This window comes from Alligator mississippiensis, chromosome 12 (genome assembly GCF_030867095.1).
Source record: "Alligator mississippiensis isolate rAllMis1 chromosome 12, rAllMis1, whole genome shotgun sequence".
NCBI classification, from domain to species: Eukaryota; Metazoa; Chordata; order Crocodylia; family Alligatoridae; genus Alligator; species Alligator mississippiensis.
The window spans coordinates 45,247,745-45,271,817 of record NC_081835.1 but is presented as its reverse complement, the minus strand read 5'-3'; the positions used below and the strand labels follow the sequence as shown (position 1 = coordinate 45,271,817).

The following is a 24,073-nucleotide window of genomic DNA, read 5'->3' as shown; positions in this document are numbered from 1 at the left end:
GTGTCATCTGCAAACTTGGACAGAGTACATTTCACTCCCTCGTCCAAGTCGCTGATGAAGACATTAAAGAGTATTGGTCCAAGGACCGGGCCCTGCGGGACCCCACTGCCCACACCCTTCCAGGTCGAAACCGACGCATCCACCACGACTCTCTGGGTGCGACCCTCTAGCCAATTCTCCACCCACCGGACTGTGTAGTCATCCAAGTCACAGTCTCTTAACTTGTTCACCAGTATGGGGTGGGATACCATATCGAAGGCCTTCCTGAAGTCTAAGTATACGACATCCACCCCTCCTCCTGTGTCCAGGCGTTTCGTAACCTGGTCATAAAAAGAGACTAGATTGGTCAGGCACGATCTGCCTGCCACAAACCCATGCTGGTTTCCCCTCAGCATAATTTGTCCTGCCGGGCTCTCGCAAATGTAAGCCTTGATAATTTTTTCAAAGACTTTACCAAGGATGGAGGTGAGACTGACTGGCCTATAGTTGCCCGGGTCCTCCTTCCTCCCCTTCTTGAAAATGGGGACCACATTGGCCCTTTTCCACTCCTCTGGGACTTGCCCCGTGCGCCACAAGCGTTCAAATATTCCCGCCAGTGGCTCTGCAATGATGTCGGCCAGTGCCTTCAGCGCCCTCGGATGGAGCTCATCCGGGCCTGCCGACTTAAAGGCATCCAGTTCCTCCAAGTGACTCTGCACCATCTCAGGGTCTACGCATGGAAGTCTGGCGCCTTGCTGCTGCCTCTCTAATAGGTAGTAGAGCTGTACAAAACAGCACCATTTTGTTTTGACTTCCATTTTGCTGTTTTGATGGAACAGTGTTTTGTTTTGTTTCAAAAGCACTGTTCTGTTTAGTTTTGTTGAAACTGTTTTGCTGTTTCGACGCTATTTCGATGTTTCGCCCATAGGCCATAATGGGGAAGCACAAAAATGCCTATAACTTTTGTCATTTTTGGCAGGTTTAGATGAAGACAGCAGGGACAGTAGGCCCTTCTGAGTACATGAAGCCTGCCAAGTTTCAAGGAGATAGGTGCAAGGGTTTCTGGGAAGCTGCACCTCAAGCTGCCAACAAACAAAACTCATGTCACATGTATGTGTTAAGGCACAGCAGGGTGAAAACTGCATGCGTGGTAGCTCCTGCTGAGGCCATGAAGCCTGTCAGCTTTCAAGGAGATAGGTGCAGGGATTTCTGGGAAACTGCACCTCAAGCTGCTGCAACCAAAACTCATGACATGTGTGACTGTGTGTGTGTGTTAAGGCACGCCCTCACTGTTGCTGGGGCCTCTACACGACACAGTAGTGTGCCCCATTGAGGTCTCCTCCACCCCTACATCCTCAGTCCAGTCCACCACTTTAAATGACAACAGGTAAAATAATAACTTAGTGAGGAGTAGCATCAGCAGCATCTCAGGCAACCAAACTGTCATAGACCCTTACTTTCCTCTCCTGCAGGAGCTTCTTCTCCAGTGTGTGTTAAGGCACACCCTCATTGTGTCCTTCCCTCATCTCTCCCCTCCCTCTCTTTAATTTTTGTTTTCCTGCAGGCAAGCCCAGCTTTAGCTTCGAAACTTGAAACATTTCGAAACTTTTGATATGTTTCGACTGCCCTTGTTTAGTTTTGAGGCTGTTTTGAAGCCCTTCGTTTAGTTTCAATTTCGCTGTTTCGAGCTCGAAACAAGTCGAAACAGTGTCAAAATGAAACAGCCCGCAAAATTTCACACAGCCCTAATAGGCAGCCAGCAAGTCCCCCCTGAGCCTTCTCTTCGCCAGCCGGAACAGTTTCATGTCCCTCAGCCTCTCTTTGTAAAGCTTGCTCTCTTGGCCTTTAATCATACGGGTGGCACTCCTCTGGACTCTCTTGAGCATATCACATCCCTCCTGAAGTGAGGGGCCCAAAACTGGACACAGTAATCCAGCTGTGGCCTCACTAAGGCCAAATAAAGCGGGAGGATGACATCCCTGGTTTTGCTTGAGATGCATCGGTGGATGCATGCCAGAGTTTGGTTTGCTTTGCCAGCCACAGCATTGCATTGGTGACTCATGTTCATCTTGTGGTCAGTCAAGACCCCCAAGTCTCTTGGTTGTGGTGCTAGCAAGCATAGCACCGCTGAGCCTATAAGTATGATGCTGTTTTTTTTCTCCCAAGGTGGAGTACCCTGCATTTCTCTATGTTGAATGCCATCAGGTTTTGATCTGCCCACTTTGCAAGCATGTCCAGGTCGGCCTGTACCCCCAGCCTGTCCTCCAGTGTGACCGTTTTCCCTCATAGATTAGCATCGTCCATGAACTTTGCCAGTCTGCATCTGATGCCCGAATTCAGACCATTAATGAAGATAATGAAGAGTACCGGCCCGAGCACTGAGCCCTGGAGGACTCCAGTTCCCCAGCCATCGGACCATGAGATGGTCAAGGCCACAGTTCCCCAGCTTGGTCATGAGGACATCATGGGAGACCAAGTCAAAGGCTTTCTTGAAATCCAGATAAATGACATCAACCTTGTCTTCCTTGTCTAGGCAATGCATCACCTGGTCATAGAAGAAGATGAAGCTGGTCAGGCAAGACCTTCCAGTAATAAAACCATGTTGGCTGGTATGTAGTAGGTTGCCTTCTGTTAGCCTGTTGCAGATAGATCCCTTGATAATTGTCTCCAAGATCTTTCAGGGATGGATGTGAGACTGATAGGTCTGTAATTCCCTGGATCTTCCTTCCTCCCTTTCTTGAAGATTGGGACCACGTTGGCTCTTTCCTACTCTTCTGGTACATCACTCCAGCACCACAAGCTTTCATATATCTTGGCCATAGGGCATGCTATGATGTCTGCCAGCTCTTTTAAGACTCTTGTGTGCAATCTGTCTGGGTCCGCAGACTTATGGATGTCAGGCCTCTCAAGGTGTTGTCTCACTTGATCTACATCAATTGTGGGCCCATCTCCCTAGCCCTGGATGCTTGTCATCCTGTCTGACAGTGTGACCCCGTTGGGCAGGTGGAAAATTGATGCAAAGTAATCGTTTAGGAGATTGGCCTTTTCTTGGGTGTCAGATGTCAGCTGCCCCATTTGATCTTGCGAGGGGCCAGTGTTGCTTTTGTTCTTCCTCTGACTTCCCACATATCTGAAGAACAGCTTTTTGTTATCCTTGATTCTGGTGGCTAGCCTGAGTTCAGTTACTGCTTTCGCTTTTCTGACTGCTCCCTACAGGTATGGGCTAGTGCTGAATAGCCCTCCTTGGTGATAATTCCAGTTTTCCATCTGGTGTAGGCTTCTCTTTTAAGTTTCAGGAGACCCAGAAGTTCCTTCCTGAGCCAAGGAGGCTTTCCTGCCCTCTGACTAAAGTCATAGAAATTTAAGATTGGAAAGGACCTCAGGAGGTCATCTAATCCAACCCCCTGCTCAAAGCAGGACCAAACTAAGGTTTTGCTTGGCTGGTTGGATGTGGGGTGAGTGGGGTGATGCTGAGAGGGAGGGAGGGGGGTGGGTTCTCCCCTGCCGGGTGACTGCCTCACAGCTGGGTGCACAGCGGGGCAGGGCACAGAGTCTCCTGAGCCCTACTTTGCTCTGATGCCATATGGGAGAGCAGGGGAATTTTCCCCTCCCCTTCTTTGCGCAGTGAGGCAGAGTGGGGCTTAGAAGACCCATGCTAGGTACCTTCCCCCACAGCCAGGTGTGGGGTGCAAGATGCCCCCACCTCAGGGGTTTCCCCCCACCCAGCATGGGTCCCCTGAACCCCACTCTGCCCCAGTGAGCAGAGAAAGGATCGGGGAAATTCCCCTTTGCTTCTGCAGTCCAGCCTTCAGAGAATGGGACATAGCAGGTGTGAAGCTTGAGCACCCCCTCCCCGCACTGGGACCATCTCTTACTCTTCACGAGCTGATCACCTTCACCATCCGCCGAAAAGCTGGCAAGTCAGCCAGCAACACGGAAGTCCTTGACTTCAGGAAAGCCGACTTTGACAAGCTCAGGAGGCTTGTCAGTGAGGCCCTAAGGGACTGTGACCACAGGGAGAGGGGAGTTCAAGAAGAGTGGTTGCTCCTCAAGGGAGCGATCCTCAATGCACAAACTAAGTCTATTCCATCTCGGAGGAAAGGCAGCAAGAGGGCACAGCAGCCCTCCTGGCTCTCCAGGGACCTAGCAGACCTCCTGAGGCTAAAAAGAAAGGCCTACAAAGGATGGAGGATGGGAGTCACCTCCAAGGAGGATTATTCTGCACTGGTCCGGTCCTATAGGGAGCAGACCAGGAAAGCCAAGGCTGCAACTGAACTCCAGCTAGCTTTGAGCATCAAGGACAATACAAAGTCCTTTTTCAGATATGTGGGGAGCCGGAGGAAAAGCAGGGGCAACGTTGGACCCCTGCTGAACCAGATGGGGCAACTGACAACTGACGCCCAGGAAAAAGCCAACCTATTAAATAGGTACTTTGCGTCGGTCTTTCATCAGCCCCATGGGACGCCCATGCCCGCTACTGGGCCGGGAAGTCCGGGTGAGGGTGATCCCCTGCCCTCCATTAATGCTGACTTTGTGAAGGAACATCTTGAGAAGCTGGATACCTTCAAGTCAGCCGGCCCTGACAATCTTCACCCCAGGGTACTCAAGGAGCTGGTGAGCATCATAGCCCAGCCTCTAGTGCGGATCTTTGAAAACTCTTGGCGCTCTGGTGTAGTGCCCGAAGACTGGAAGAAGGCCAACGTGGTGCCTATCTTCAAGAAAGGGAGGAAAGTGGATCCAGCTAACTATAGGCCCATCAGCCTGACTTCTATCCCGGGGAAGATCTTAGAAAAGTTTATTAAAGAGGCCATCCTTAATGGACTGGCCGACGCCAACATCTTAAGGGATAGCCAGCACGGGTTTGTTGCGGGTAGGTCTTGCTTGACCAATCTCATTTCATTCTACGACCAGGTGACCTATCACCTGGACAAGGGAGATGAGATTGATGTCATATATCTTGACTTCAAAAAAGCCTTCGATCTGGTGTCCCATGATCGTCTCTTGGAGAAACTGGCCAATTGTCGCCTTGGGTCCTCCACGATCCACTGGCTGGAAAATTGGCTCCGTGGTCGGACCCAGAGGGTAGTAATTGATGGAAGTCACTCGTCGTGGTGTCCTGTGACCAGTGGGGTCCCCCAGGGCTCTGTCCTTGGACCCATACTGTTCAACATCTTCATTAATGATGTGGACACTGGAGTCAGAAGCGGACTGGCCAAGTTCGCAGATGACACCAAACTTTGGGGCAAAGCATCCACACCAGAAGACAGGCGGATGATCCAGGCTGACCTGGACAGGCTCAGCAAGTGGGCGGATGAGAATCTGATGGTGTTCAACGCCGATAAATGCAAGGTTCTCCACCTTGGGAAAAAAAACCTGCAGCATCCTTATAGGCTCGGCAGTGCTATGTTGGCTAGCACTATGGAAGAAAGAGACTTGGGGGTCATCATTGACCACAAGATGAACATGAGCCTGCAATGCGATGCTGCGGCTAGTAAAGCGACCAAAACGCTGGCTTGCATCCATAGATGCTTCTCAAGCAAATCCCGGGACGTCATTCTCCCCCTGTACTCGGCCTTAGTGAGGCCACTGCTGGAGTACTGTGTCCAGTTTTGGGCTCCACAATTCAAAAATGATGTGGAGAAGCTTGAGAGAGTCCAGAGAAGAGCCACGCGCATGATCAGAGGTCAGGGAAGCAGACCCTACGATGACAGGCTGAGAGCCCTGGGGCTCTTTAGCCTGGAAAAGCGCAGGCTCAGGGGTGATCTGATGGCCACCTACAAGTTTATCAGGGGTGACCACCAGTATCTGGGGGAACGTTTGTTCACCAAAGCGCCCCAAGGGATGACGAGGTCGAATGGTCACAAACTACTACAAGATCGTTTCAGGCTGGACATAAGGAAGAATTTCTTTACTGTCCGAGCCCCCAAGGTCTGGAACAGCCTGCCACCGGAGGTTGTTCAAGCGCCTTCATTGAACACCTTCAAGATGAAACTGGATGCTTATCTTGCTGGGATCCTATGACCCCAGCTGACTTCCTGCCCTTTGGGCGGGGGGCTGGACTCGATGATCTTCCGTGGTCCTTTCCAGCCCTAATGTCTATGAAATCTATAAAAAGTCCAGCCCAGCTTCCCCAGGAGACAGACAAGTTTGCCTGTCCCAGAAGAGAAATAACGGCTTTATAAACTGGCCCAGGAGCCTGGATGCCTCTCTGCCCAAAGCTCCTCCCCATGCAGCAGGACACTCCAGGGACTCACTGGACTGTGGGTGCAAAGACAGTGAAAAGAGCCTCCTGCCAGTCCCTCCAGTGTTTCAGCAGATACAAATACGGTGCTGCACTACCCTGCTCTCAAAGCCATTACCTTGTGTTGAGGCAGTTCAAGTGGGGGTGTATGCAGACTGTAACACATCAGGGTCCCAGGGGTGGCCGTGATGCCCCATGGTGGCTCTGCAACTGTGCCCAGCTCCGCCCCTAGGGAGACCTCCTGTTTTTCTGCCACACCTTGATGGAAATATAAATGAATGGGAGGCTGCCCACAGACTTCTGCGTAGCTCTGGTTCCACCGAACCCCTGCTAGAGTGCCCGTCACCCTACTAGTCCTCGCTGGTCCCAAGCCCCTGCCTGGGCCTCTGTAGTCGCAGGCTGGGCCTCTGTAGTCAACTGTGCCCAGCCAGGCACCCAAAGCCTTACGGGCTAATTGTATGGCTCCAAATCCTCCCCTTTACCACACCCCATGCCTCGCGGGTCTTATGGTAATGTTGTTTCTTCTGTGGGGCTTTGGCCTCCTCAGCCTCTGCCCCTTTAATCTAGCTAGGCCTTCTAGCCTGGGCCCACTGAATTGGATCTGGCATTAAGGCTCTAGGTCTCGCTTTTCCCTCCTGTCACTGGGCCCCTGTCCCCTGTCTGGCGGGCCTCAGGCCCCTATGTGGATGCACCCTCTCTCTCTCTGCCCGTTCTAGGCTCAATAACTGCTTGAGCCTTCCCCTGGCAGGGCTCAAGTCAGTCAAGTGCCCCCTGGGCACTAATGAGGCCTCTTTGCCTCCCCTTCCAGCCTCATCCCAAACCACCAGTATAGTATGCCTCCCTGCCAGGGTACCTCACAAGTTCCCTGAGCCTCCCTGTTGCTGCAGGCAGCAAAACAGTCAGCCCAGCATCCCTGGGTGGCTCCCCCGGGCAGGAGCTCCTTTCCCTGTGCCAGCCAGGGAGAGACTCCCCTGAGTCAGCCTCAGCCTTGGGCTTATAAGCTCCCAGAGCCCTGCCTACATCCAGTCAGCTGACTGCCTCAATTTGCCCTGTTGCCCTGGCAGCTGCTGCACCCTGTCTGCTCTGCAGTTCTCCCTGGCTGGGCTGCCTTTATCTTAAAGTAACAGAGAGCCCAGGGCTCTCTTTTTACATAGGCAAACTGCCCAGCTCTGGCAGCTCAGCTGCCCCAGGCTCACCCACACATGCCCAGCCCAGGGTCAGGGACCTCAGGCGCGTGACAGTGCCTCACATCTCACTGTGCCTGCATGTCTAATGCAGCCATGGCTCCTCGCACAGGCATGGAGTGACCAGCCTCTGGACTCTTCCATCTCCCTCCCTCCCTGGCTGGCTCAGAACCCTGCTCCTCGTGGCTGTTCACTGCCCTACCTCTGGGCACATCCCGTAGAATCACGAGGACAAATGACTGACATGACTTTTCACAAGCGAACAGAGAAATAGGACTTTTTGTAGTCTGATTCTCATTCAGGAATGGACGGTACAAAGCGTTTAAAAATAAAATGGGGCCAATGGCCACTCTAACCTAGGACCTGCCACACTTCACATACTCCCTTTTGCCCTAGGCATGCCAGACTCAAAAGACAGAGCGTTCTATGCTAAAGACTCAAAAGACAGAGCAGTCATTGTGGTGGTCCTCCTCCAGGATTATGGGAAGAATTAAAAACAATAAGAAACTGCATTCTCCTCTACAACAGCAAACCTCACAGATGAAGAGATGTAGAGCTGCACTTGTGCACACTTTAATATTACTGACTTCTCACCTGGACAAGCCTAAATTAACTTCTTTTAAAGAAAATAAAAGTTCGTAGCGAGTCACTGCAGATACATGTTTATATCCCAGAAGGCTTGGATCAAGTCAACTCAGAAGATAAACTGGAATTTGAAGTACAGGAAGTGCTTTTACAACATTCTAATATTGCCAAGAATGGTAGGCTTTCAAATAGCTGGTCACCTCCATTCATTCTTGCATATCATCTGGAGATACCATCATGAATAGCCACAAGGCATACCTAGCAGGGTTCCCTTGCCACTTGCAAAAAGGTGCTTTCCCTCCCATTCTGTTACTCTAACCAGTGCTGCATCCTCCAAGGCCAGCAATACCCCTGGAATGGCAAAAGCAGACATTAACAGTGTGATCCCACGCTGTCTGCTGACAAGTCAGCCCCTAGTGGAGACATGTATCCAAGGGAGTGGGAAGTGCAGTACTTCTGCTTCCCCCTGCATTGTGACCAGCCACTTACTGAGGGTACCTGGAGACAGAGGACTTAGCACCACCAGGATCTTAGGACTGGGAAGTGGGTCTGGAGAAGGCTGGACATTAGAAGGCACTACTTCACAGTTAGGGCAGCTAGGATCTGGAACCAACTTCCAAGGGAAATGGTGCTGGCTCCTACCTTGGGGGTCTTTAAGAGGAGGCTTGATAATTACCTAGCTGGGGTCATATGAGCCCAGTAGTCACTCCTGCCTAGGGCAGGGGGTTGGACTTGATGATCTACTTAGGTCCCTTCCAACTCTACATCTCTGGAACTATGAGATGGCATTCCAGAAATTACAGGGAGACTGAGGCTTTCTTTCTGAGACTGTAGAAACAGAGATAGGAACCATGGCCATTCACTTCATATTTCCCCTTTCAGGATCACCACCTGCAGCTTCTAGACCGGGGTGGGCAATTATTTCGGCTGGAGGGCTGCTTAACAAGTTTTGGTGAGCTATTGAGGGCCACAAGTATAGCCCCACCACTTGACAGGTGCCCCACCCCCTGTTTGTCATCTTGGGATTGGAAGTCCTGCTCCTAACCCCTGACCTTTGACACCTGAAGTCCTTCCCCTTGCCCCCAGAAGTACTCCTTTTTTTGGGGGGGGGGGAGGGGGGTTACCATCTTGGAACTAGAAAAAAAACAAATCATATACTAAAAATCAAACATCTACTATAGCATTTTAATTTTATTTAAAAAAAAAATGTTGCCCTGATTTATGTGTGTTTGCATAGTGTATATAGAGGCCATTGCATAATAGCTCAAAATACAAACTTACTCTTGTACACTGTGTGTGTCAGGGATAAAGGGGTGTACATTGGGGGGTGTGGGTATGGGGTGTGGGAGGGGTGTGTATGTTGGTATGGTGGGGGGTGGATTGTGTGGGAGTGTATGTGGGGGCTGTGGGAGGGTATGGGTGTGTGCTTGCTGTGTGTGTGTAAGGGGACAGGTTCCTTGGAGTCCCTGGAGTGTGCGAGTCCCCACAGCTGGATGTGGTGGCAGTAAGTGGGCCAGCCCCACCTGGCCCCATAGCACTTAGCTCCCATGCTCCCACCAGTGTCCCCGAAGCCGCACGTGGTGGCAGCATGCAAGACTAGGGTGGCCATTAAGGTACCTCAAGAGTAGAGGACAGTACCCAGTGCCGGGCGAGCTCCCGCAGGTGGTGGCAGTGGGAGCGTGGTGGCAGTGAGCAGGGAGCTCCCACAGGGAGCCGTGGTGGTGTCAGCGGTGGGAGTGGGCCCAGCAGGGAGCTCCTGCGGGCAGCCCCAGCAGTTAGTGGCGGGGGAGGAGGAGGGTGCTGAACACTGAAAAATAAAGGACATAAAGGCGTCTGGTAGAGGACAGAAGTTTTCTAAGGACCAGAAAACCAGACTGTCCTCTATAAAACTAGACAAATGGCTACCCTATGCGGGACCAGCCCCACCTGACCCCATAGCACACGGCTCCCACCTGAGTCCCCAGCCATATGTGGCAGCAGTGAGCCGAACCAGCTCACGAGGCCCTATAGCACTCCAGCTGCATGTGAAACCAGCCCACCTGACCGTATAGCGCTCCCTCCAGATTCCCCAGCCACACAAGCCAGCAGGTTGCAGGACCAGCTGAACCCAGCCCCACAGAATGTGGGTCTCCTGCTCCTGCAGCATGCAGGGCCAGCCTGGCCAGGCCCCACAGCATGTGGCTCTCCATGCTCCCGGCTCCCTTTCCCACAGTGGGAGTAGCCTGGTGGGGCCCTTACCTGAATTTCCACTCTCCTGGGAGGGTGGGCTGGGAGACAGCCCCTGGGTCATCAGGCAAAAGCCTTCGCCAGGCAGAAGCTTCTTGTCTCCAGTGCTGGAGTGGGTCAGGCCAAGCTGGGGTGGGGGTTGGTTGCTTAGCAACCAGAGCTGCATCTCCTGCATGGAGGCACCAGCTTGGAGAGGGGCAGCCAAGGGCTAGGGCCCATGATAATTCTTTCAGCTTATGGAGGGGCTCTGTGGGCCAGATGGAATTGCCTGGCGGGCTGGATCCAGCCTGTGAGCCATATTTTGCCCACCCCTGTTCCAGACCCTTAGAGAATGGGGTGATGGCAGCCACAAAGTATGTTGCTGATCTGATGATCTGAAAGAAGCAGAGCAAAAAAGGAATGCCAGGGGAGCATGCCAACTCTGCTACAAACTGAACTGGAGCTGTGGATGCCTAAAGGGATCCTATGGAGTTTCACTGAAACTGCTGCCTGGAAGTGATAGGTTTGCAAAGAGAACCCAGAGGCAAAGAACCTCACCCAACCCCAGCAGAGGTTCACTCATTGCCCTTACTGCTGCTACTCAAGAAATCTTGAATACAAGATGTGGCATCTTGTGCCCTTCTGGCCGCCTGGCCTGTCAGGGTGTGGCCCCTCCCCTCAACTCGCCTGCCACAACTTTGATGTCAAACTTACTATAAGAGGGGTCTTCAGTGGAGATCTTTTTCGGGTGGGCCTTCCTGATGGACAGCAGTACTCACAATTGTCGGACACAATGTTCCACGGGCTCCGCCTCCCCTACACCCTGTCCACTCACCAACCGGTTGGTGATGTATTAATGATGTTCTCTGGCCCTGTAGGATGGCTGAGGGCCTGTTTATTGGGTTCCAATCACTCTTTCTCCCCTTTTGGCGTCGTTTCACTTAAAAAAAATATTCCTCATACGCAGGGAGCTCCCCTGCCTCCTTGGTCTCAGCTTCTTCTGAGGGCTGTGTGGGTGCCCCTGCTTTGCCTCACGCAGACTGGGTTTCCTCCTCCCCATGCTGGAGCTCGCCTCACGAGCGGCCAGCCTGCTCTCTCTCTCTCCGGCTCTCTCTCTGCCTCAGATCCAGTGGGGCTTTAAAACTTTCCCGCAGCAGCTGGTACGGCCGCTGGGATTGGCTCAGCTGTTTCCCACACTGGAAACAGCTGATTAAACAGCCGATGTAATGCCGGTTCGTGCAGCTGCGGCCGCGGGCGCGGCTCCTGCTCCAGCTGCCCTGCGGGAGGTAAGTTAGCTCCGCCGGGAGTCTGTTCTCGGGGTATGGGACTCGCAGGGTTCACTCTCTCCCCGTCAAGAGCATGTGGTGGTGCCTCACCACCACACAAGAACACCTGAGATGCCATGCCATGACTTCTCTATGGGGAACAACACTGTGCCTTCTGGGAACAAAGCTGTTTCAACCCTCATTCCAGCTCTGCTGCATTTGTGCTTAGTTTGTTTCCTCTATTTGCATTTGCTGCTAGCACTTGGCTTTCTTTATAATCCAGTTTTAATGCCCTACCCAAGTCTACACTGTTTAATTTTGCACTTGCTTTGAAAAATAAAATGCTTTGTTTTGACTTAATAGCTTTATTGTTCATTTCATCCAGCACATACAAAAATCAGTTGAATGAATTTCCCTATCAGTGACCCAGCACACATGAGAATGGCAGGCCAAACGCATTAATGCTAGGTATTAAAAGGCCCAGCTTCATAGCTGACAAGTTTCACAGGGAAGGAAAAGATTCATAAATATAAATCATGTCTCTAAAGAGAGGAAGAGACCTTTAAGCCATTCTTCCCACTAGAGAGCCCAAGGGCCTCCACCTAAACAGGAGTACAGAAAAAAAAGGATGAAAAGCACATAGGGTCAGAATGGTGCTTAATAAGAGGAATTTATACCAACCCATAGCACACTGACAACTTCCTTCTAGCATCAGGGCATATTTATAAGCCTCATCAAGCAGGACTACAGCAGCCAGATTTGTCCTGGAAAGCAAAAAAGAAACTTTCTCTTGCTCTGCACAGAAGTTTCTCCTCTTAGGAAGTTTTCCCTAAGACAGACAGCTGATCTTTGCACTCCAGACAAGCACCAAACAGTTATGTGCACACAGCCTTTTAAAAAAAGATTGCAACAATATTTCTTAGGATCAGCAGATCAAAGGTCTCTCTAATTTATTTCCTCAACAGTTTGTTTTTAAATGTTTACTGAGCAATCTAAAAGAGATGCAAACATCTGTTGCTCACCAGATGTAACTTTTACTATTGTGGCGGGCTTGCTGGGCTTTGCCTGGCTCTCCGGGCTTAGGAGACCATGAATGCAGAGAGAGGCAGGGAAGGAGCCAGGAGGAGAGCCTGCTCCCCCTCTACTCCAAAGCCAGGGGTGGGGGGGAGGAGGGGGAAGGGGCAGGAGTAGACTTAATTGGGAACTGCAGTTGCAGCCCCCCTAACTGGTTGATTTTCAATCTGGGGGGCAGAGCCTCAGAAGGGGATATAACGCTGTGCAGTTGGCAAGGGGTGAAGAAGAAGGGGTCCTGGGGCTGAGAAGAGCTGGGAGAGCTGCCCAGCGGGTGTATCTGGCTGCCCAAAAGAGCCCAAAAGACTCCGCTGCTGACTGGAAGCAGTAGGTAGTGCAGGCGTTGCTGCACGGAGGGTCCGTAAGGGACTGGGACCCTGGGAAATGCAGCAAAGCAGCTTGGGTCTCCAGCCCCAGCATGCATTTGGGCTGCAGTGCAGGCATCACTGCATGGAGGGTCCACAAGGGACCAGGACCCTGGGAGCTGCAGTGAGGTAGCTTGGGTCTCCAATCCCGGCATGAGGCTGGGCTGCAATGTAGGCATCACTGCACAGAGGGTCTGCAAGGGACCAGGACCATGGGAGCGGCAGCGAGGCAGCTCAGGACTCCAACCCTAGCACAAGGCTGGGCTGCGGTGCAGGTGTTGCTGCACAGAGGGTCCATGAGGGACCTGGGACCCTGGGAGCTGCAGCGAGGTGGCTCAAGTTTTCAACCACATTGTGAGGCTGGGCATGGGAGCCAGCGCTACCGTGGGGCGAGTCATTGAAAGGTGTAAGACCCAGGAGAAGGAGGGGCTGGGTGGTTTGGGACCCATTTCCTGCAGTGGGCCCACAAGGGCCCCGGGAACGAAGTGGTTCCCGAGCATGGGGAAGCAGCATTCAAAGCAGCACAGCCCTGGGTATGCATGAGGCAGCCCAGGCCTGCAACTCCCCCTAAGAAGGATTGAGCCACTGAGACACGTAATCGAGCCACACCACTCCCCTGGGGCCTGGACTGAGCCCTCTCTGGAGAAACATTAGCCAGGTCAGGGAGTTTATGAACACTGCCCCACCCAGCTCCTTGGGACACATGGGTCAGTACAGAAACGGGTCTCCCCCTGGGGAGTGACCCTTGAGGAAGGTAGCCTCAATCAAGAGACAGAAGGAAGAGATCCCCTAGAGGAGGGGAACCACTAGAGAACTCTTGCATCTTATATTTTAGAGTGTTTATTGATTGTTTGATATACACTGTGCATTTTGGAGTCTTTATTAACTGTTAACTGTACGCCTTGTATTTTAGAGTGCTATTTATTGTTGTATTTATCTGTTCATATCGTTTGGGACCATTATGCTTACTGTTTGTATTTGGGTGTCTATATAGTTATAGTTATATGTATTTATAATCTGTAAATACTCACTTTAGTTCACTACCTTTTATATAGATATACTACATTTGTACCTGTGTATGACATCGCTTTCTGTTCCTCCTCTATTGAGACACGATAGGTAAGAGGGAACTGCGAGTTTCCACACCCAGTACGTGTGCCCTGCTGGCTTCCCTCTTCTATTGGTGAGGGGGGACGCTCACTTCGGGGACACCCACGTTACACTATAAAAATCCTTACATATCTGTTTCATCCAGAAGAGGGGCTTATTCCTCCTTATTTCTGTTCCCCCTTCCAATTACTGGTTTTTATTTTATGTTATTTTGACCAAAATGAAGTAGGACTAATATCAGCCTGTTTGTTTTAGGTATAAAAGTATTGCAATGACTCTGCCATACTGTGTAATTCATGTTGTTTGATGAATGCATATAGGTTTCTGTGCTGGAATAGGCATTTTGAGGTTTCTTTGGTCATAGAATTCCAGTTTCTTTAATCTAAATGCAGTTTGTACAGACACGTGAATCTTCATCTTTATCCTGCTCTTCAGCCAATTAAAGTGTTATAATTTCTCTTAGAAGCATTTTGCAAGGAGCAAGCATGCTGGGGCATGACATTTCTTTGAGTTGGAAATTTACCTCCCTACCCTTGGGGAGAGAGAAGAGAATGGAACCTCGGTGCTGTATTTCTCCTCAGGTTAAGCTAGCAGAGCACTCCCACAATGCTAAATCTTGCCCTTCTCTACTCCCAATTTTAGATCTCCCAGGGAACAAGGGTATTAAATATGATAGAAAATTACACTGTATATCCTGCAGCTTCCCTTTGTGCTTGTGGCAGCATGAGTGGCTTAGAATCCTTTTGAGATACTAATGGAAGAGATACTAACAGGACCACTGTAACTGATTGTGCCATGGGGCATTTTTCATTTGAGCAGCGTTTTTATTGATGCTTGCTTTTTGAAGTTTTGAAAAGCTTTATTATTACTGGGTAAGAGCCCGCCAGGGGAAAATTTTTTCATCTTTATTAAAAAAAAAAACCTATAAGATTCTAAATTAAATATAACCCTGTTTTTTGTTTGTTTGTTTGTTTTCGACATAAAAGAAACACGTGACTGTCACAGAATTTAGACATTAGCCCATTCCCGCTGTGACCCCACAACATTTCAGGGGTTGAGGAAAACAACCAACCAACCAAGTAAAAGCTCCAATTCTGCAATGTCCTGTGTGTCATTGGACCCCTGAGTCTTTATGTAAGCACAATGAGGCTGTAAATTTTAGCCAACTTTCTGTCTAGTGGTGCCATTTTCATACAGGTATTTCTTGTGTCTAAAATATTTTGTTTCTTTCATTAGACCAACTAAAAAAACAAAATACGCCTGATTTTAGAACAAAAGGGAAAACACTTATCACTTACGAGTCAATGTTCTAATGGCCGACATAGAACGCAGAATACGCTAATGCATCTCAGTTCCCTACCTTAAAGCAGGCGCAGCCAACCTGCAGCATGGGTGCCAAAAGTGGCACAGACAGTCTCTGTGGCACATGGAGAAGGGACGCAGCATAATAGCAGACAGAGCAGGAGGCAGAAAGCAAAGCAGCAAATGGAGTAGGGAGCACAGGGAAGGAAGCAGAAAGCTGAGAGGCAGCTGAAGCAGGGGAAGAGAATTGGAGTGGCACTTGGGGAGGGTGCAGGGCAAACTGGTGGCACACCTGCCAAAAAGTTTGGCCCCTATTGCTTTAAAGGTGGGAGTCCATGTCACAAAAACCTCCCTCACAAGTGGTAATAGCTTGTCAGTTATCCTCAGTGAGAGTCTTAGCAGAGATGTCATGTGGCATGAGATTGGTTGGTCATGGAGATCCAGCTTCCTGTGTATCTGTCAAGTTAGACGTTTCAAAAAAGATTAAGACATTTGCATGGGATGACCAGAAAAGGAACTTCCACTGACCCTTGCTCTGTAAACAGAGCGGGCTTTAGTGTGTAGGATACATTAGACCAGCACCAAGCTTATTAAAACTTACATAGAAAAACTTTGGGCTTAGGAATCTTATTCTTCTCCATGACCAATGCAATGGTTCAGTCAGTCAGTTTTCATCTACAAAATGTATGACATTTTCTGAAGCCGGCTGGAAGTCTATGCTGGAATAAAGTAGGCGAGGTTCTTTGAGTGATATCTTTTATTAGACCAACTGAGTAGCTGGGAAAAAAGTTTTAGGCAAGCTTTCAGGCACAGTCACCCTTCTTCAGGCATAGGGAGTCTCTGCTGGTCTGAGACTCCAAAGAAGGAGAGAAGTTACAAATGCAGACTTTAGAAGTACACTTTTAGCTTCTCTCATTCCTTGGAGTCTCAGACCAGCAGAGACTCCCTATGCCTGAAGAAGGATGACTGTGCCCGAAAGCTTGCCTAAAATTTTTTTTCCAGCTACTCAGTTGGTCTAATAAAAGATATCACTCAAAGAACCTTGCCTGCCTATGTCTTTAGCCCAATACGGCTACAACCAAAAACCTATGCTGGAATAACATATTTCAGCCCAGGTAAACCTCATTCCCCATGTGCACACTCACTGCCTCACCACACGCTTTACAACAGTGAACATGCCCCTCTAGGCTCTCTTATAGCTAGCAGCTTATACAAAGCTTATTTATACTTGGAGTTACAGTGATTTAAAAGTTAGGTGTAAATCTATTAGTCAAATGTATTAGTAGCTCTTTACAAAAATGTGCTTCACAGGAGGTTGACAAAGTGTCCCAGTGGAAGGGCAGGCACATCATCATTTGACAATCCAAAAAGTACCTTAAATCTATACCGGTAAAGAAGAAACAGAATTTTCGAGCTATAGTATTTATAAATTCAGCCTCTTCCATATTGCTTGCTAAATGTTTAGCCAGTAAGAAGCCACGTGGTTATTAAGAACAGAGGAACAGTATTGCAACATCCATTCTCAGAACCATCAAAAATGAATTAATCATAATAAAAAAAAAAAAATCAGTCACCCTTGTAAAGGTGAGACTTTAAGAACATGACAAACAGATTTTTGATAGATGTCACAGGTATACATCAGAGTGATCTCAGAAGAGATGATTTTATCTATAAATAAAGTGCTTACCTGCACGTATCAACATATTCCACTGTACTTTTTATCATAATCCAGACTTTAAACCATCATGTGGAGGAAAAGGAAAGACTCCATGTTGCTTACCATCCTCTCCAGCTGTAATGTCTTTGGATATCAAACTCTCTTCAGCTTGTCTTCAGGGGACCAGAGAATGGGCCTGTTGTCCTCCATTCAGGGCAATAAAGATTTTCTTAAAGAGAGATTTTTGTGGGGCTTTTTGACAGAGACCAGGGATGCTAGAGGTGAGCTGGGAAAAAGGAAAAATATGTTTGTGGATTTTAAAGGACCTTCCTAAGAGTCTTTATTTCAGCCTATCAAGCACATGATAGGCTAAAATAAAATTGCATATTTATTTATATATACACAGTCTCCCAGACCCCCTTCAGAGCTGCCTGTCTCAAAACAATCACGATGAAAAGGAAAACAAAACAGAACAATAAAAAGTGAAGCAAATAGTTTCCCTTATCCAATCTTCTAGGCAGAGATGACCATAGCAGGGTGCGGGACCCAAGAGGGAGAGTGGCAAGCCGCCAGACACAAAGCTGGCCCATCTCTGTGGCCCCCCCTAAAGCGCGGTGCCCTGGGCAGTCATCCTGATTCCCCCACCACCACCCCAGGGACAGCCCTGCTTCTAGGAAGGGCTATCAGCACAGCTTGACTCCTTCCCTTCTATCCTCTGCATGAGGATAGCACAGCTGTATCATAATCAAAGAGGCAATTCTGAGGTATAATTGGAACTTCCCCCCTTATTTCTCAGAATGCCTTGCCCTAAACCTGGAGCAGTAAGATATGAAAAAACAAAAAACCACAACATTTCCTAGTATGTCAGGGAAAAGCTATCTGGGAACTAGCCAGTATTGGAAGAGAGGAAAGTCCCAAGCTCACCTTACTAAGCTCCAAGCTCACCTTATTTATGGAATTTTCTATTTATGTCCTACAACCAGAGTATCTGCATGAGCTTCTTTACCAGCTCCAAACTGCATCCTCAAGACCAGTTCCTCCTTTCAGGAAGCATAGGTGGAGTACCAGGAAAACTGAAACCAGAATAGTATTGGCCTATATACCATTATTTCATGAACCTGGGTCTGTACACTCTATTACAGTCATCATACAGTATTGCACAGTAGTCATTAAGACTTAGACTATGCCACTCCTGCTGCTCCTCTAACATTCACTGTACTCTGAGGTCTGAGATGTCTCTCTTAGTATATTGCAACATCTGTTGAGAAACTATGTGACATGCTTGGGCTGTGGGACTACTGTGCTGATATGACTTGGATTTGTGAGTGGTACTCTCAATTTGGCCACAAGATTATGTGACCTGGAAAGGCACCTGTAGAGTGGCAGTGGTACATCTGGCTAGCAGCACTCGCTATGGGCATGCCAGTATTATATGAGGCCCAAGGATTTGATTCAGAAACATGTGCAGGTGGGACAGGTTACTGGGACATCAATGAAGAAAAATGAGGATTGCATTTGAAGGTTAATTGTCACAGCCTTCTATTGTTTGGTTATCTTAAATCAGAAAAGGTTGAGTGATCTAGGGGTCAATTCAGGTAAATCATGCACTCCACTAAAGGTTCAGGTCCTAAATATTCCATCACACATGTTTTGACTCCAAATGCCAGTGCCAGGTACAGCTCAAGCAACAGGATATGTCCAGAAGCATGGTCTAGTGAAGGTGGGGGGCAACACAAGGAACACAGGCAACCTGCGCATGTGGCACATCGCAGACTGGGGACAGGGCAGGCAGCACAAAGGTAGAAGAAGAAAGGAGACCAACAGATTAGGCAGGAGAGGGGATCTGAGCAGCAATTTTGGGTGGGGGGGGGGAGTTGGGTGTATGGCTAATTTGTGGTACATCTGTTAAAAAGGTTGGTGCCCACAAGTCTGGGGAAAGGGCACAAAGTTATCAATCAGGAGATCTGGGTTCACAGTTTGTGGCTCTGTGCAGTTTGGTGTACACCCTTGGGCAGGTCATTTTACCTCAAGGTCCACTTTCACTTCCTCCTCCTTTGTCTTTTCAATTTATATTCTAACCCTCTCAGGGCTGAGATCATTTTTCTTACTATGTGGTACTGAGTGCCTAGCCTGGTGCCTAGCACCCTGGGGTTCTGAGTGGACTGGTGTAATAATGTGAATTTACAGAGAGTTTGGGGGACTGTAGCTGGAAATTTCCACTTGACTAGGAAGAGTACCTGTGAAACCACCTAAAGGGGAACTGTTTTCCCAGGCTTCCAAGCAATCACTACAGGGTTCTCAGTTAAACTGCAACAGATGGTGCTCTTTATCACATAGTAGCAGAGTGAGAGTAGCCTGCTCTTGGCCTGTCCCTGATGGAATAAGGCAAAGTGACTCAAAGGAACATTACCACTTCAGGTCTGACAGTCTCAGGCCTAGCATGTTATTATGTGTCACTGTTTCTTTGGAAACCATGCTTGTTTTGTTAATCCCATATAAGAAAATGGTCTGGCATGATGCAGTCTACTGTTTTACATGTCACTACAGTCATCTTGCCTGATTTTGGTCTCTTTGGATTTTACTGTACTTCCAACCTATATTTCTCCATCCATCTCCTTCCCCCTCACATCACTTCTATACATTTCTTCTGTGCAACACTTAGCAACATTCTCAACACCCTGCAGTAGCAGCATCCCACTCTCTCAAGTCACATTCTGTGCCCAGCTACCCCAGAAGAATGCAATGTCATGCTTGTGCAGCACAGCCATAGAAGACTATGCAGCCTAAAATGATCCCTGTTTTTGCACTTGCACACTTGTAAACTGAGCGATGCTCTGAGTCACATTTGTGAGGTGCTTGCCAAATTCACTGATCTGAAATGCTGCTGCTCAGAAGTCCAGGGCTATGCTAACACTGAAAGCCCTCCATGTCTTTGCCACCTCATGCTGCTAGTCTACACAGCTGCTGTGCTGACCTAGGCAGGCATCTGTGAATTCACCATCTGCCATATTTGCCCTACAGACCTTTTGTGCTAGCTCTAGGTAGTCTCAGCATAGCAGATGCATCACATCCTCATCTACTGATCCATGATACAGCCGAGAACTCAAAGATACATGTAATGAGAGGTAATTAGTTGGACCAGCCAGCATTGTTTAGTCATCAAACCCAGCTGGGAAGGGGCCCATATAGCTCTGTCACGTGACATATTAAGGGGAAACAGCCTTAATTTGCAAGTTTTTGTATCTCCTGACTAAAACAAATGGCAGAAGCCCCAAGGCATTTCCCTTTGTGTTGATGTACGTCCTGCCACAAACTCTTCCTCCTCACCCTGCTCCCACAGCCACTAACCAGAGAGGGCTGGCAGCCCCAAGATCTCTGAGAGGGTGGAGCACCTTTTTAAGTATAGAATCTTATTCTGATGTGACAGGGGCCAGCCCTATTTGCTTATGTTTGGGAGGGAGCCCCACTTACCCACAGACTTATGTTTTGGGGTGGAAGGAGTCTACAACCGATATTTGACTCATGGTCAATATGCGCAACAGTTTCAGGACCACCTGCATCAGGCATATCAGCAGGCAGCCGAAACCGCTGGAAGAAACCAGCAATGCCACAAGTCGCATTAGGATGCCCGAGTCCATGAGCAAGGGTTGCAAGAAGGGGACCAGGTGCTATTACGAAACCTGGGGCTAACTGGGAGATGCAAGAACACTGATCATTGGTGGCTCAAACCCTATACTGTGGTGCACCAGCTGGGAAACCTCCCAGTATATGAGATTGTCCCCAAGTCTGGAGCCAGTCAGAGTCATGTGGTCCATCTGAACCTCCTGCTACCCATTGGCGAATTAGTGGGGCCATCCTTGTCCAAGGTAGAGCTGTGAGAAGAGAGGTCCCAACTGCCACAGAGTGAGGCCTTCTGCTGACAACCCTGCACTGGTGATTCCTCCAGAGGAGTCGGACTCTGACCATGACTGATGGTACCCTACCATATTTCACCCAAGCTTAGGGGCCCCCACTCCCAAAGTTGAGAGAGACTTGGGGGGAGACAGTCTGTGGGGCCTCACTTTGCAGGGTTGAAGAAGGGAATGACCCACTGGCAGGCTCCAAACAGGGAACTGTCCCTATGCCTTCACCTGCGAGTGGAGAAGACTCCTTGAGTGAGAGGGAACCCGAGTCACCAAGACCCTCATAGAGTCCTGCCCTGGACTACACCCCATGGCCGGGGCATGAGCAACAACTGGTCCACCGCTTCACCTACAACGCCCTGGGACTGTCAGAGGAGGTACCCATCTCTGCCCCTTGGGCCAAATAGTCTCCAAGCTTGGGGTCTGTGCTTTACCAGGGATGGTGAAGGGTTCCATGGAGGAGGATGTGACGGGCTAGGTGGTGGCAGCCTGGCCTGGAGGGTTTGAAAAGTTAAAAAGATTGGTGGGGGAGATTCCCTTTTCCTCTTCCCTCCCCCAGGGGCCAGGTAGGGAAACCAGACCTGAGTGAAGACTCACCTCTGATGTCTCCCGATTATCCCTGTCCAGGTGGCTGGTGGGAGTAAAAGGGGCAGTGCACCTGGCTCCGTGCAGAAGATAACAAGGGATGAAGGAAATTAGTCCTGAAGAGCTGCTGAGAGCTGGCCAGTGGGGTGGAACAGTTGCCCCAGAAGGCGGTGGCTTGGCTCGGCCACTAGGCACATGAGGCAGTGTGTGGTGAGTCTCCGGTGGGGACATCGAGGTGCAGGAGCCACAGAAAGCAGATTGGCTCAGCTGCTTGGTGAACAAGATGGTGTGCGGTGAGTCCTGGCAGGAATCCTGAGCCTGGAGCTGCAGGAGGCAGCTTGGCTCAGCTACAGCAGCACATAGGGGAGTGTGCGCAAGGGTCCAGGTGGGGCCGAAGCCCTTGGAGCTGGGGGCAGCTTGGCTCAGCACACAGGGTGGCGTGCAGCGGGTCCAGGAGGGGCCCAAGCCCTGAGCTGCACTTGGCAGCTTGGGCCCCTTTTTTCCATTTCTGCCGATCCCCGACGTGAAGCTGGGTGGCTGGCTCAGCATGCAGGCAGCACGTGGAGGATCCTAGAGGGACTAGAGTCCTGGAGCTGAAGGTAGCAGCCCAGGCATTGATGGCTCAGTGGTAGAGTTCTTCTTGTCTGCCATGTGGGAGACCTGGGTTTCATCTGCAGCCGAAGTGCCAGAGGGGTGAGTTGCTGGGAAGAGAGAATCCCCACTGGGGAGAAGGGTTCTCTTCACCTTTCTTCCCTGGCCCCTCCGGGGTGCCTGCACTTCATATTTTGTGAAACCCTGTCTCTCAGGCTTTGTTGTTGATTCGCCTCTGCTAGATGTATGTGCGTACCTAATCTTTACTGAATACCCTCTTGCTCCCCTGCACATGTCATAGCCCAACCCAGTTATTCCCTTAAGTTGTACGTGGTTAAGTTCCAACTGGTGTCTTGGCTCTACTCTATAGGGAATAGGAGGAGAGCTGCTCCCCATAAGCAGTTACACCTCCCATAGTGCACTAGTACCCACTAAATCCCTTCAACTGGAGAGGGGGTACTTTGTCCAAGTACCATCCACGTTACATTTATCCTCCCAGTGTGCGTCTACATGTTGCCATATGATGATGTTGCTATGGTACCATGCTTTAGTACTTCCTTTTGAAAGTATTAAAGCATGGTGCAGTATGGTGATCACATACCTGGTGATCATGTGTAGACACACGTCACTATAGGGCAATGTGTAGAGATGCCCTGATAGAACAGATATGAAGTGGCTGCTACTCATTCTATATTTAAGGTTGCAGACTAGTTTCTTTTTAAACATGAATTTCACATCCTCTCTATAATCCATCAGAAAATTCAGAATGAGCCTTGAAATGGGTAGGCTATGTTTAGGGAAAAGGAGAATAAGAAGCCATTTGATCAAGAAATTTCTAAAATAAGGCAGTCTAAAAGTGAGCTGTTCTTAAAGGACAGAATTCTAACATTATGTATGTGTGCGGCTACAGAAAGAATGAATAGGATACAAAGTAAGATTTTCTCACTAGACTCTCCCTTTGATACAAGGGCATGTATCAAGAGCAGTGTTGATAATTATTTAGGAACTAAACTTTAGACTAGGGTGCTTGACAAAGTGCTGGCAGTTGCTGAGGTCCCTCACTCTCCCTGCTTCCTCCAGACCTAACAGAACAAGAAATGAGATAGTGGGGAGTGGGCCTGAAGAAGTTCCTACTGGACAAAGCTGGCAGAAGAGAAGGGTTGCTAATTCAAGTCAAGCAGATGTGGGGACTTACCTCAGAGCCTATCACAGAAGCAGTGGCCCAGTCTAGCTCTTCACATAGCTGGCAATCCTTCTGTGGGAATGATGGTCTAATAAGCCAAATGAAGGCTCATTAGAAAAGTGGCATGACTTGAGCGTGACCTGTCCCCTGAAGTCACATTCGCTGACGCCCAGTAACATTTTGTACAAATGGAGGAAGAATGTCTGGTGGTAGCTGCATGAGGTGTAAAAAGGTATTTGAGGACAGGAACGGAGACCTGATTACTTCTAAGCTATCGAACGATGACGGAGGGTAGGAGTGCTGGGGAAAAAGGGAAAATCTACAGGAATATGGAAGGTAAAGGGGAGCAAGGGAACACATGAGGGTATAGATAACTTGCTTTTACAGGGTCAGAAGCAGGAAATAGAGACGAAGCCCTCACCTGCAGGAGTACTGGACATTTTGCTGCTCCGAAGTCCATGAAAGTGTCATGAAAAGTCTCTCCAACCATTATTTCACTCTTTGCCTAGTCCTTGTACTTCTCTTTATTTGTAATACAAATAAGTGGACAGTGCCTAGAAAAATGTAACAAGCTTAGGCCATGCATATTAAATTCGGCACAAGTAATGATGATTTAGTCATGGTTACCAACACTTTCTATTACAAGATTTTGTTTTCAGTTGCTTACAAAAATGTTAACCTCAAACCTTTCAGGCTCAAATTTTCTGTGCCAGGCTTCTGCTTCATGTATTTTAATTCAAAGTAAAATGGTTCATCACAGTGGAAGCAACAGAGGTAGACTTACCTACTGTGGAAACCCCAGTATAAATTTCCTTCTCTTTGCAAGTATTTTTTTTTTTTTTTAATTA

The 24,073-nt window shown here is 49.2% G+C and overlaps 1 protein-coding gene and 1 long non-coding RNA gene across 2 annotated transcripts in view; one reads left to right on the top strand and one right to left on the bottom strand.

Moving 5' to 3' along the window:
• CISH (cytokine inducible SH2 containing protein) overlaps nt 1-24,073 on the top strand; it is a 49,506-nt gene that overhangs the window by 7,339 nt on the left and 18,094 nt on the right. The window lies entirely within an intron of this gene.
• LOC132244457 (uncharacterized) lies at nt 13,587-18,179 on the bottom strand. The gene is made up of 3 exons (XR_009455870.1): nt 17,910-18,179; nt 17,088-17,250; nt 13,587-15,763 (listed from the first exon to the last, which is right to left on the bottom strand). It is a non-coding gene; the product is annotated as an uncharacterized LOC132244457 (long non-coding RNA).